General features: G+C 35.4%; 1 protein-coding gene across 1 annotated transcript in view; it reads right to left on the reverse strand.

Moving 5' to 3' along the window:
* SLC38A11 (solute carrier family 38 member 11) overlaps positions 1-7,852 on the reverse strand; it is a 170,082-nt gene extending 162,230 nt beyond the window's left edge. The window contains exon 1 of the mRNA XM_079134415.1: positions 7,786-7,852. The gene's annotated coding sequence lies outside the window, so the exon portion shown is untranslated. The remainder of the gene's footprint in view (positions 1-7,785) is intronic.
* Positions 7,853-13,400: the final 5,548 nt, after the last annotated feature.

Here is a 13,400-nt window from a genome sequence, read left to right on the forward strand (position 1 = left end):
CTCCATAAAGGGATCTGTTGAGCTGGATATGCCATTGTCTCTCTTAAAAAGGTAAGAGTCAGGACCACTACCCAACAACACCACCAATCAACAGGCAGAACTAATTGCCCTTACCCGCGCATCCACCCTTGCAAAGGGACAATCCCTCACAGTCTACACCAACTCCAAATATGCTTTTCACATTATCCTCTCTCATGCTGCTATCTGGAAAGAGAGGCCTTCTTACTACTAAAGGAAACTCCATCACCAACTCTAGTTACATTCTAAAACTCCTTAAGGCTGTTCACCTCCCAACAACTATAGGCCTTGTACATTGCAGAGCCCATCAGACAGATCAATCATCCATCTCTTCAGGTAATAACAAGGCAGATGAGGAGGCTAAAAGGGCTGCCCTCTCATCCATGCCAGTCTCTATTATGGCTCTCCATGATCCTTTGCCTCCACCACCCCCCAACAGGGAAATACTTTCCTATCTCCATCGTCTGTTTCACTCCAACCTTTCTTCACTCTTACAATTTGCTAAAACTTATCTGCAACTGTCCTCCTCTGATATCTCATTTCTGAAGGAACTCTCTTCCTCATGTGAAGTCTGCCTGTGAACAAATCCTACAGCTGTCAGGCCCCCCACTTTTCCGACTCACCAAGCCCGTGGCACCATTCCAGAGGTAGACTGGCAACTTGATTTCACTCACATGCCCACAGTAAGAAAATCTAAATACCTATTGGTTATGATAGACACCTTCTCGGGTTGGATTGAAGCATCCCCACCTCCAACAAAAGGGCAATAACTGTCTCTACCTTCATCCTTCATGAAATCATTCCTCGCTTTGGAGTACCTACTTCCTTCCAGTCATATAATGGACCTGAATTCATTTCCCAAGTCACCCAACAACTTGCCAAGGCTCTCGGGGTCCCTTGGCATTTCCACATTTCTTTTCACCCAAAGTCATCAGGCAAAGTAGAAAGAGCAAACGGAACTCTTAAAAATGTTTTAACCAAGTTCTCTTTAGAACTTCACCTCTACTGGGTTAAACTCCTGCCCTTTGCTCTTCTGCGTCTTCGCTCACTCCCAAAGAAACCAACTAATATTTTTCCCTTTTGATATTTGAGTTAATGTATGGTCGTCCCATCCTGCCCCCTGGGATAGTGCCCTTTCCTTCCCTTCTTCCTTCTCAAATATCCATTCCTCTCCTAAATCACATTTGAGCATTTCTGTGGGGTTATGCTGACTCCACCCTACCCAAACCTTTATCTGACCTCCTTACCCAACCTCTTCAAATAGGAGACCAAGTTCTTATTTCTCCTCCTCAGGAAGCTACAATCCGTCTATCTCCCAAGTGGCAGGGACCCCATACAGGGATCCTGACCACACCAACAGCTGTCAAGTTACAAAATCTACCAGGATGGCTGCACATTTCTTGGGTTAAGCTCTATTCTTGGTCCACTAACCCTTCTCCAGCTCCTAATCCACAGATCAAGTCTCCAGCTCTTCCTGCCACAATGATACCAGCTCTACGTCCACACCCAGTAGGAAGTAATTACAGAAGACTGACCTTCATCCATGTACCCCCCCCCAAAAATATATATATTTTTAGAAAAAAGGAAATGGGGGAATGTAAGGTATAAAGGCACCTTTCTCTCCCGTTACAGGAATTTCCGGCCTCCCCATCACCTGTCAGTCTGCATTCTTCCCGCCTCTCACGTTACAAGAATTTCCGGCTTACGCTGCCGTAATCTTCCTGCCTCCCACGTTACATTCTAATATGTCATTGGTCCATCAGTCAGTCTGTAAGAATTCTCCTCTGCGATTGGTTCCTCTCAGCCCGTGAAATTCCAATCTCTGAGAGAAACCATGCGCCACGTTCTCTCTTTTCTTCTTTCCTTTTCCCCTGAGCGGACGTGAATCGTCCGCATAAAATAAAGTCCCTTGTGTGAGACTTTGTGTCTGTGGAGCGTTTTTCTGGGAGCTATCGAGGAGACACAACTGCCCCTAACAAATGGTAGTTCTAATTTTCAAAATTCCCCTTATTTAGTGAAAGAAAACCACAAATATTCCGGAAAACTTCTTGTCAATTGTCACCTTTCAAAAATGTTTCCAGAATAATAGTCTTGGTTTTCTTTTAAGCAGTCCCATCAGTTATAAAGCTACCTTCTACCATTTGAAAGTAGCTGATAAATCTTCTATTTAGATGCAGGGCTTTCCACATTTACAATTAACCAGAATCAACCTGAGGTGTGTGCCCCCTTCTATTGCCACTTCACACTCAAGTGCTTAGGTCTCTTACCAGAAGATCCCTCACACTCAGGAAGTGGCTAATTAAGGGTTATAGGTAATGAACTTGAATAAATGATAGAGTTTTCTTAGAGGATGGGTTCTATTTGCCTAGTGACTTGGGATGGACTCAATTATCTTCTAACAATGTCTGATCTCCATGTAAAATATTCACAGCTCTCAGATGACTTTATCTTCTAAGTCAGAGGATTGCCACTTCTCTCCTTGTTCAAGACTTACCATAAATCTTCAATAATCAAGACTATGTTATTAGCAGAAGAACAGATGACAACAGTAAATTTTAAAAAGTAACAATTTAGCAACCTTTCCTCAAATGTAGACTTTTAGGCTGGTTTATCTTTCCTGTGGTGGTTGGATTCAAGACTATCTTCTGCTTCATTCTTATTTCTGGCCATTCATTCAGTTCATTTGGTAAGTCACAAAATGTTATTGCTCTTTGGTACGTCTCTGTACAGGCCCTGTGGCTGGAGGTAGTTTTCCCTGCCCATGAGGTAGTTTCTCATCTGTTTCCCAGAATCCTGCATTTTCACACTTAACACACAGCTGTTTGCTTCTCTGGACTCCTTATTAGTTGGTAAACTCCATGAGAGCAAAGAGCAGGTATATTCTTTGGCAATGATGTTTTCTCAGCATTTAACACAGTGCCAGGCACATTAGGTGCTCCTTATATGTGTTAACTGTGAAGCCCTGGGTTATCTTGCCTGCATTTGGCTTTGACCTCTTCACTGTCTCTATTTATGTACTTTGTTTTCATGTTACACTGCAGGTGTTAATTATTTTTTCTGTGTGTGTCAGCACTGCCTGACCCTAATTGGGTAAGACATTGTCTATTTAATCAATCTTTCCCATGTACAGAACAGACTAGCTCATGTAATCAGGCCTTTAAACTCGGAATAAATTGTTCTAAAAATTAGATTATTTTAAGCTCAGGGAAGGAACAATAGACTTTTATGTTCTCTTACACCTTCTGATTTTCTACATATGAGTAACAATATGTGACTTCAGAGAAAACAGTGACTAAAGATACTATTGGAATAGCTTATGTGTCTGACAGTTTTAGAGGCATTAGACCTAACAGGATTTGAATTTGGGCAGGTTTTGTTACTAGCCAAACCTGGATTGGAAAGTTGGCTCTGTCACTGATTTTATGGTGCTGAGCCTTGCTTTCTGCATCTTTATAATAGGTTTGATTCAAACTTAACTCATTGGAATCATATGAAGGATATATAATGTGAATTTTATAAAACTCAACATATAGTAGAGTGGTCTGCAATCATTGTTTTACTATTTTCCTTTTGATCAATTTATAGTCATTGTAAAGATAAAGTAGGAGATTCTTTACATTTTTGTATTTTGCCAGCATATTTACTGGCTCATTTTCTTCTAAAAAAAAAATTTGTTAAATAAATACAAAAGATCCTGGTTCTTTACAATTATGGAAAAATAAGTATTGCAGCTTCCAGAAAAGAAGGTGTTTGGAACCTGGACCACAGTGTCAGGAGGATAAGAAATTCAATTCCACAATGAATTATAGGAAGCATGAATTAAGGAAGGTGGGGCACCTTAAACGGGAGGGCAGCATCTACCATGATATTTTATAGGAGATGATTGTTCTTTTTGTATGGTTTTCAGAGTACAATTTTTAAAATTGAAAATGTAACCTTTAAAATACTTATGTTTTTCAAAAGCAGAATTGAAATCATGTTATTTGGAATGGAGATGGAAGTTGTCAATGCACACTCTAAAATTTCCATGTGTATGGGGAATTATACCTCAAAATAATTTTGCACATAACACACACAAAAATATAGCCTAATTCCAGTGTTCAGATTTCTATGGTAGTCTGTTTTAGAATTACTTAAAAGTGGTACCTGAGAAAGTTGATTAAATTCTGCTATTTTATTCCCTATACAGTAACTATGAATTAAGAAAGCATCAAATATTTAAAGCTGGCATAGCTTCTTGGAATCAAATTTGAAAATACAGGAAGTAAAATTACACCCCCCCCACACTACTATGTATATATTGTTACTGAGGGAGGTCAAACTTATTTACTTCAATTACAGACCCAACTGGACAATTATAGTCCTTTGCTGTAGTAAAGCTGGACAACACCAATGATTGCAACCCACAGCAAATTCGAGTGTCTCTTTGCAGGCAGGAAGACCCAGAATTAGAGCCCAGAAGGTGGAAGTCAAATTTTCATTCTTCCTTTTACTAAAAATCCTTGTCAGAAATGTTACTTCCCCTTACTACAAGGAATAAAAAGGTGAAGAGAGACTAGAAATATTCTTTTTGCACTTTTTCCTCTAGGAGAATGGTTGGAAAGTTCCTTAGTGAGAACACAGAAGTTTCCTTATGTGTGTGTGTATGATATTGCCTGCCACACTTGTGTGGTAAATTTTTTTTCAATATCTTTGTATTAGTCAGCTTTTTGTTGCTGTAATCAAAATGCCTGACCAGAACAACTTAGAGGAAGAAAACTTTATTTGGGCTCATAGCTTCAGAGGTTCAGTTTGTGGTAGGCTGACTCCAATACTCTGGGCCTGAGGTGAGATAGAGTGTCATGGTGGAAGGACTTCCTGGCAGCTGGGAAGCAGAGAGAGAGAGCACAAGAAGCCAGGTATAAGATATAAAATCCTCCAGGGCTCATCCCAGTTACCTACTTCCTCCACACATGCCCCACCTGCCTATAGCTGCCACACAGTAATCCATTCAAATTATTAATCCATATTCAAGCCATTACTCTTTGTGTATATTGGGGGGAGGTAGGTATGTATCCATATACATTTTCTTTTTAATGTCTCTATGTATGTACATATACATGTATATGTATACACCTCCGCAACACACTGCTCATGAGAGAGAAAGAAAAGAAAGAAAGAACTGAGAGAAAACAGAAGGAAGCTTAAAATTCAGGTGAAAAGTCAGATTGGTCATAAAATCCAGGGTGATCAAAGGCACTGTGAAAAATAGATGATTACTAATAATAATCACTATCATTTCTATTTAATTTTGATCTCTTTTTGCTATGATTAACAATATTGTTATGATATATTATGTCACTAAAGTCATGAATAGCTTAAGTATTGATTCCCACTAACCATTTTGGAATGTTAAGGTAAGTGTGAGAATCCCCTGAGAGGGGTGTTTCACCTTTTCACGTAGATCCAGTTTTATGTGACATTTATTCATTTCTGATTAGCAGTCCATGTTTCTTACAAAAAGGACCGTGTTACATTCCTCTATTTATATGTATCATTGTAGTTTCAAAAGCTGGAAGAATAAAGGTCTTCAGAGAGTAATAACATTTCTTTATTTATTTATTGGGTGCTGGGGAACAAATCCAAGGCCTCATGCATACTTGGTAAGCGCTGTACCACTAAGCCATACCTAAGCTCATTTTCTTATTTAAAAAACAAAAATTCCCAGCTGCTTTACTTGGAGAAATACCGACCTAAGATGCGATTATGCTTCAGAGATACCAATGGGCATTGCTGTGTTCAGTAGAAAAAAATACAAACGAAGGCTTATGCAATTGTGGCATTTAGAGGGAACTCTTGGTACCTGGAAATGTCAATCTGGATTTACCTGTGTCATCGAAGTAGTGATGGATTCAGTACTCCTCAACCACTCTTCTTAATGATTAGGAAAAAGTAAACAAATAAATCCCTCTACAACATGAATAAAATGTTTAAGAAAAGAAAAAAAATCCCATCCATATGTATGCTTCATCTGTTTTTTTAAAAAAAATACATTGGCAACATTGGTGTTGCATATATAGTTCATGTTTTTTGAATATCATATAAACTAAGATATTTACAGCACTTTCATTTAAAGACTTAACAGCTATTCAAAAGCAATTGTGTTAATTTTCTTTGGTATTTGTTTTTCAAGTGAAGTAACATGCTGTAATCCAATACTTTACATGTAAATTAAATGTACATGAATTGTTTATCTTATTAACTTTATTAACATTTTAAATTAATATTCTCTTTCTGCTTACATTCGTTATTAAAGGATACAGGATGTCAATATACATTGAAGATGTTGAAACAGACTTTCTGGACAAATTAACTGTGCTTTGAGTCTAATGAGACTATAGAAAAAAGGGAAGAAATGTATTTATATTTTCTAGACAACTGAAATGTAAAGAATACTGTTTAATGTCACTAGCTTACATTATTACTTTAAGTTACTTTTTAAGTCCTAGTTGAATTAATTTGTTCTACTTTATAATATAAATAGGGCATATTTATAGAACAGTTTTTTAAATACTAACAGATTACATATTTCTATTTATGTTTGTTTTAGTCATTCTTAATATTTAAAAAATTGTTAACTTGTACTTACCTTGCTATACACTTTTATATAATGAAAGATATCAGTGACTATGCCGGAAGATAACTTTTAAAAAAATTTAAACATTCTTTTAATAGTGTTATTTGTTTAATCCTATTACTAGTAACCATTTGTTATTATATGAAAGGATTGAAATCATGTTGGAATAGTAATAGCTTTGCCTTTGTTGGACCTTAGAAAAAATAAATGACTTTTCTAAAAATAGCACTCTCATCTATTAAAATTTTAGCTAAGTATGTAGATGATTAGTGTCTCCTTATTTTCCCTGATATCATTGTGTGTGTGTATGTGTGTGTGTCTAGGGGAGATTTATTTGTGTTCTTTTTTCTCCTCTCTTTCTGTACACTGGATCATTGCTTAGTGTCCACTGCTAGCAGCTAAAGGGCTCACCATTGTGTTCCCACGCTTGCTCCCAATCAGCCCTGCTGTTTCTGCTCAGAGGGTTGAGAAGGAGGTCCCTCTTGTCTCCATGACAACCGTGTGTCCTCTGGGAAGCTGCTCAGAGCTAAAGATCTTCTGAGAGGCCAGTGAGAGGCCATTTCTGAGGAAAATCTCACCTCATTTTCCCTCTTTCAAGTGCAATTTGCAAAAGGTTGTGTGCTTTTATACAATGCTATGTGTTTTTATATAACTCTGTTACCCAAAACCCACACAACCAAAACCTTACTTCATAAACACCAAAATCACCTCTCAAGGATTTTTCTAGAATGAGTCATAGTTTCACATCCTCTACCCACTTATGAGTTAACTTAAGTGGTCTCTAATTCTCCATTTCCATGAAATGATTAAAATATTAATGGCCATTGGAAAACCAAATACTTTCTTAGCCTGGTGATACTTTGTGATACATTATGAATATTTGAAAGAAAAACATGTCTTTGCTTTGTGCTTGAACAAACTTGCTAGTATAATTTGAAATTGTAGCATTAAAAAAATTCGATTTGCTATTGGACATCTTAAATGTGTGCCATATATGTTATTAAAAAATCTAAATTTACCAAGTTACTTTAAGAAGTGAGTAATTGATTTATGATTCACACATTCTGAGCAATAATTGACACTTTTTTTTTTTTTTTAATGTACTCTGTTCACAAAAATTAGGTCGTTTTAATTTTGTCACCTGGTTATACCTGGTAATAGCAGTGAGTTGGCTGGCAGTATCTATCCTCTGCTTGCTTTCTTCTGTCATGACAGTCTTGCAGCTTCAGCTAGCATCTGAAGTTAATGAGTAACAGTTTGCTTCACTAGTGTCTTAGGCCCTGCCTGGACAATGTATGGTGGCTTTCTATAGAGTGAATTTAGATAATCTGACACTGCATCTCCCAGAATTCCCTATCTGGTATGACTTTGGTTTAGCTCATCCTCTGGGCAGAATGGAAGCAGCAGTCATATATTTTCACCCTTTGAGTGTTGTTGATGGGCACAGGCAATGTGCTGTTTTGCCTGTTGCTGCTCATTCAGAGGCACTAGGTATCTTCATCTTCTCTAGCTCCCACCATATCTCCTCCTTCACCTTCTCTAGGCTGATGTGAAGCTCCACATTGCAGGGGTCATCTTCTCTTGCAGATCACCCATACTTTTGAATTCTTTGCCAGATATATGTGCAGGAGAAACAGGAGAAATACACAAGATTTATACTGGAGATTTTAACATACTTTCCTCAGTAATCAAATAAGCAAAGACTCAGTAAACATAGAGATGATTAAACATTAACTGTGTAGATCACTATTTGACATTTTGAGAATAGTTATTTGTTTTAGATGCATACAGAATATTTATATTGAAAAAGATTGCCATCTATAAAGTAAGTTTTAACAAGATTTTAAAGAAATGAATTTTAAAAGCTATATTTTCCAGCAGAAAGTATCAGGGACTCACAATATTTTAAAATGGTGTAATTGTCAGGAAGAAAGGAAACTATTTTAAGAATTTTCCTAGGATCTAAGTTTTAGTGCAAATCAGGGCAAACTCATCAGATTGCCTCATCACATCTTCTTGCTTTTAACCAGAAATTGATTCATAAATGTTGACTCTTATCCCTTTTAAAATAAATGAATAAATAAAAGACTGTGTTCTCTGGTTGCAATTGGATTAAAGTAGCAGGTAATGACAAGAAATTTATTAGAATATCTTGACATGTTTGAAAACAAAAATATATATTTCTGAATAATCTGTGAATCAAAGAAGATGCTACAATTAAAATATTTAGAAAGAATATATAAAATTTGTGGAATGTAGTTAAATCTATTCTTTGAGGGAAATTCATGTCCATGAAGGCATATATTAGGAGCTATATCATGACCTAAATTGCTGTTTCAAGGATTAGATCAAAATAACAAATTAATTATAAAACAAATAGAAAGGAGAAAGAAAGAAAAGAGCAAAATTTAATGAAGAAAAACAAGCATGTAACAGAAAAACAATAAAACTGAAAGCTCATTCTTTGAATAGAGTAATAAAGTTGATAAATCCCTCTTCAGACTGAAGGAAACACAAAGGAGATACAAATAATCCTATTGAGAGAAAAAGATGAGATAATGACAGTGTTTTGATCAAGTTTGCTTATAAATTTATAAATTTTAATAATATGAACATATCTTAGAAGAAAACAATGAGAAGAAATAGACAAACTGAATAGTGCTATAACTTTTTAAAAATGACATCTTTAATTAAAAGCATTTCTACAAAGAAAACTCTAGAATTAGATACCTGCACCAATGAATTCTATTAAATACTGGTGGAAGCAATAGTATCAGTCCAAGCAGGGCTTTGTGACCCATGCCTGTAATCCCAGCTATTTGGGAGACTGACGCAGGAGTATTGCAAGTTCAAATGCCAGCCTCAGCAACTTAGAGAGGCCTTATGCAACATACCGAGGCTCTGTCTCAAAATAAAATATAAAAATGACTGGGGATGTGGCTCAGTGGTAAAGGCCCTGGGTTAAATTCCCAGTACTTCGAAAAAAGAAATTAAAAGTAAAACGATAATAATAATAACATCAATTCTGTAAAGCTTTAAAAAAAATATATATATATATATAAAGAGAAACCATTTCTTGTTTTGTTTTTTGAGATGATTGTAACCATGACACCCAACTGTTATGGTTTGGATGTTAGGTGTCCTCCAAAAGCTCACATGTGAGACAAAGCAAGAAGGTTTGGAGAAGAAATGTTTCGGTCATAGCCTTAATATAATCCCTGATGGGATTAACTGAGTGGTAACTGGAGGCTGGCAGGTGTGGCTAGAGGAAGTGGTTCATTGGGGATGTGGCTATGGGGTATATATTTTGTATCTGGTGAGTGGAGAGTCTCTCTGTGTCTCTCTCAGCTTTCTGATCCCCATGTGAGCTGCTTCCCTCTGTCACACTCCTGCCATGAGGTCCTGCCTCACCTTCAGCCCCTAGGAATGGAGCTGGCTGTCCATGGATTGTGACCTCTGGTGAGCCCACACCTCCCCATACAATTGTGCTTGTTGGGTCCTTTAGTCATAGTAGTGAAATAGCTGACTAAAACACCAATCTTTATTGGTTACTGCAAAACTAAAATGGAAATTATAGAAAGCTCTCTCTCAAAAGAACAGATGCAAAATCTTAAACAAAATATTAGCACACATATTGAGTTATAAAAAAAAAAAACCCAGCAAAATAAAACTGAGTTTCTACATTAAATGCAAATTTAACATTAAAAAATCAATTTATCACAATAAATTAAAGTAGTATCTTATGGTAATTTCGATAATGAAAAAATGATAAAATTGTATTCCCATTCATGATAAAAATGAAAACTAGTCTATATTTTAACAATTCTTGTTTACTTCAAAATTAACTAACTTGTCATAAGACTGAATTTCTTAATTTGACAAAAAGAATTTAGGCAAACCTATAGTAAATATTGTGATTACAATTAAAATATTGAAACCTTTTATTGAAATCAGAAACGAGACATCACTTTATTCAACATTACACTGGAGATGCTAGTCAGGAAAATGAGACTGGAAAAAGGGTGAAAGGGTGGCTTAGAAGAGGTGAAATTAAAACAAAATTAAAAATCCAAATAAAGATAATTCAAAAAATTTACAGATACATTTATATGGTATATAAGTGAGATTCTCAAGTTTCTGGATGATCAATATAATGAAATGTATTGTTTTGATATACTAACAGCAAACAGTTACAAATTAGATATAAGAAAATACTATTGTCACAGGCTGTAAAACATCATATTATTATTAATAAGTGAAGTGCATGGCTCCTGCTTTTAATAGGATGTCACTAAGAGAAATACAAGAAAATGAATAATTTTCTTGTAGATTCCAATTTGTAGATTGGAAGACAAAAAATGTTTATTCTCACTACACTGCTATTTTCATTCAGTGCAGTCCTAATGAAAATTTTGGGTGGTTTTAAACACTGTAAAATGTTTTTTAAAAATTTAAGCACCAAGAACAGCTAACATGATTTTGAGAACATATTGAGAGGAATTATTCAACTATATATCAATATGTATAAATCTTTAATAATATGATGCAAAAATAAACAAAAAATAAAAAGAATAGAAAGATCAGAATTATATTTTTATATATAGATATTTGATTTATAACAAAAAGTATTACTACAGAGCATTCTGGAAAGCTGTCTTTAAGTGGTTCTGCATAAATTGAATATAATAGGAGGAAAGAGACACTTGAACCTTATGCAGTATTATGAAGAAATTAATTTAAAATCACAGTTGTGGCACATAATAGCATTTTGGTGGATGAAAGATCTCATATACGAGGGTGGTCCCATATGATCACAACATAGCCAGAAAGTGTTGTATGCATAGCATTTAGGTTTGTGCAAGTACACTCTATGATGTGTGCGTAATGATGAAAAAGTCTAATGATGCGTTTCTTAGAACGTATTCCTATCACTAAGAGATGCATGATTGTACTTGTAGAACTAAATGTAAAAAATTAATTAATTAATCAATTAAAATAAATAATTGGAGATATAGCTAAGAGGTAGTGTGCTTGCCTTGCATGCATGAGAACCTTGGTTCAATCCCAGAACTGCCAAAAACAAAAAAAAGCAAATAAAAGAAATGAGAAAGAAACCATAATTTGGAGAACTTACTCTTAATAATGTCCAGATTCCTTGATTATGTTCCAGATCCTGCATCAAGTGTCATAGATTGTTACATATCTCTTACAATAACTGGTAAGATACCATGCATATACTCTTGCCTCCATGTTTTTTTAAATTGCTATTCCTTCAGTTTGGAATGCATGAAAACAAAAATATGCATTCTTTACTTTCTTAGTCAATGAAAATCCTCCGCTTTTCTCACAGCTTCACTTAAATTCCCTGTATCTACAGTCATGCCTAATATTCAAAGTCGTAATTAATGTATTATGTCCCTTCACACTCTTTTGAAGCACAAAGTTCTGACACTACTTCCATTTAATGTATTTTGGATTTTTAAAATGGGTTGTTCTTTAGGCATTTCATCAGCCTACAACTTTTTAAGTACAGAGGAGAAGCCTTATCCATCTGGGTATTCCACTGTAGCCAGTTGAACCAGACGGGGTAGATTAGTTTTTGCTGTGGTAACAATAGGTCCAAAATTTTAGGGGCTTGTAATAAATGTTTATTTCCCATTCCTGCTTCATGTTTGTCATAATCAGATGGAGATTCTCCATGTCTTCTCATTTTTGAACCAGACTGGGGGAAACACCATTGTCCCAAACTTTGTCCCTGACCTGGCAAAAGAGTTCCTGAGGGTCTAATTAAAGGGAGTAAAACATTCTTGCCCCAAAGTGAACATATTATGTTACTGACTACATAAAGAACTGATGTCATGAGTTTTCTCTTAAGCAAAATGCAGGCCAGGAAGTGCTATTAAGATATGTACCAAGAAGCACAGAATGCTAGAAAAAAATGATGAACAGCTCTAAGAACTAAAACACCACAACTTGCTTTTGTGTACCTGTGATAAATATGTACTAAAAGAATGAGTGAATGGATAAATTAATGAATCAAAGGCTGATAGAGCTGGCATGAATTCATAAAATGAAATATTAAGATAGTGTATTAAATTTTACATAACATATTTGCAAAAAATAAATATGATAGGAAATTTTGAAATTATTCTGGCCAATTAAATTTTTATATATTTAAAAAAACTTTCCTTAATAGTTACTTGATAGCCTGCTTTATTAAATTATAAAAATATAACAAATTAAAATTTCATACTTTACCATAAAAAATACATACAAAAGGAATTGAAGATTTGAAATGTGATTTCAATATCAACATTTTTATTAATAGGTTCTTATTTTACCATTGGAGGTTAGGTCAGCTTGGGCTGGTGTAGCAAAATACCACAGACTGGGTGACTTAACCAACATTAATTTATTTTCTCAGGGTTTCAGAGGCAAAAGGTCTGAGAACAACATGCCAGCAGGGTTGCTTTTTTTGTGAGGCTTTTCTTCCTGCTTGTAGATGGGTACCTTCTCTCTGCATCCTCAGGTGGTCTTTTCTCTGAATGTGTTCAGAGAGAAAGAGTGGCAATTCATCTTCTTGTAAAGACACCAGACTTTATAGATATTTTTTTCTAAGATATACTGACATTGAGTGATATACATTTGAGTATTGTATCTTCTCTTTTTAAACTCCTTGATCTTTTCTTCTTCTGAAGAAGTCCCTTCTTTTCATTCCATTGGGCTGCTGCTGCTGTTGCTTTCTTTTTCCTTTTTATTTTTTATT

Source organism: Sciurus vulgaris, assembly GCF_902686455.1.
Source record: "Sciurus vulgaris genome assembly, chromosome: 3".
In the NCBI taxonomy this organism is placed as follows: Eukaryota; Metazoa; Chordata; class Mammalia; order Rodentia; family Sciuridae; genus Sciurus; species Sciurus vulgaris.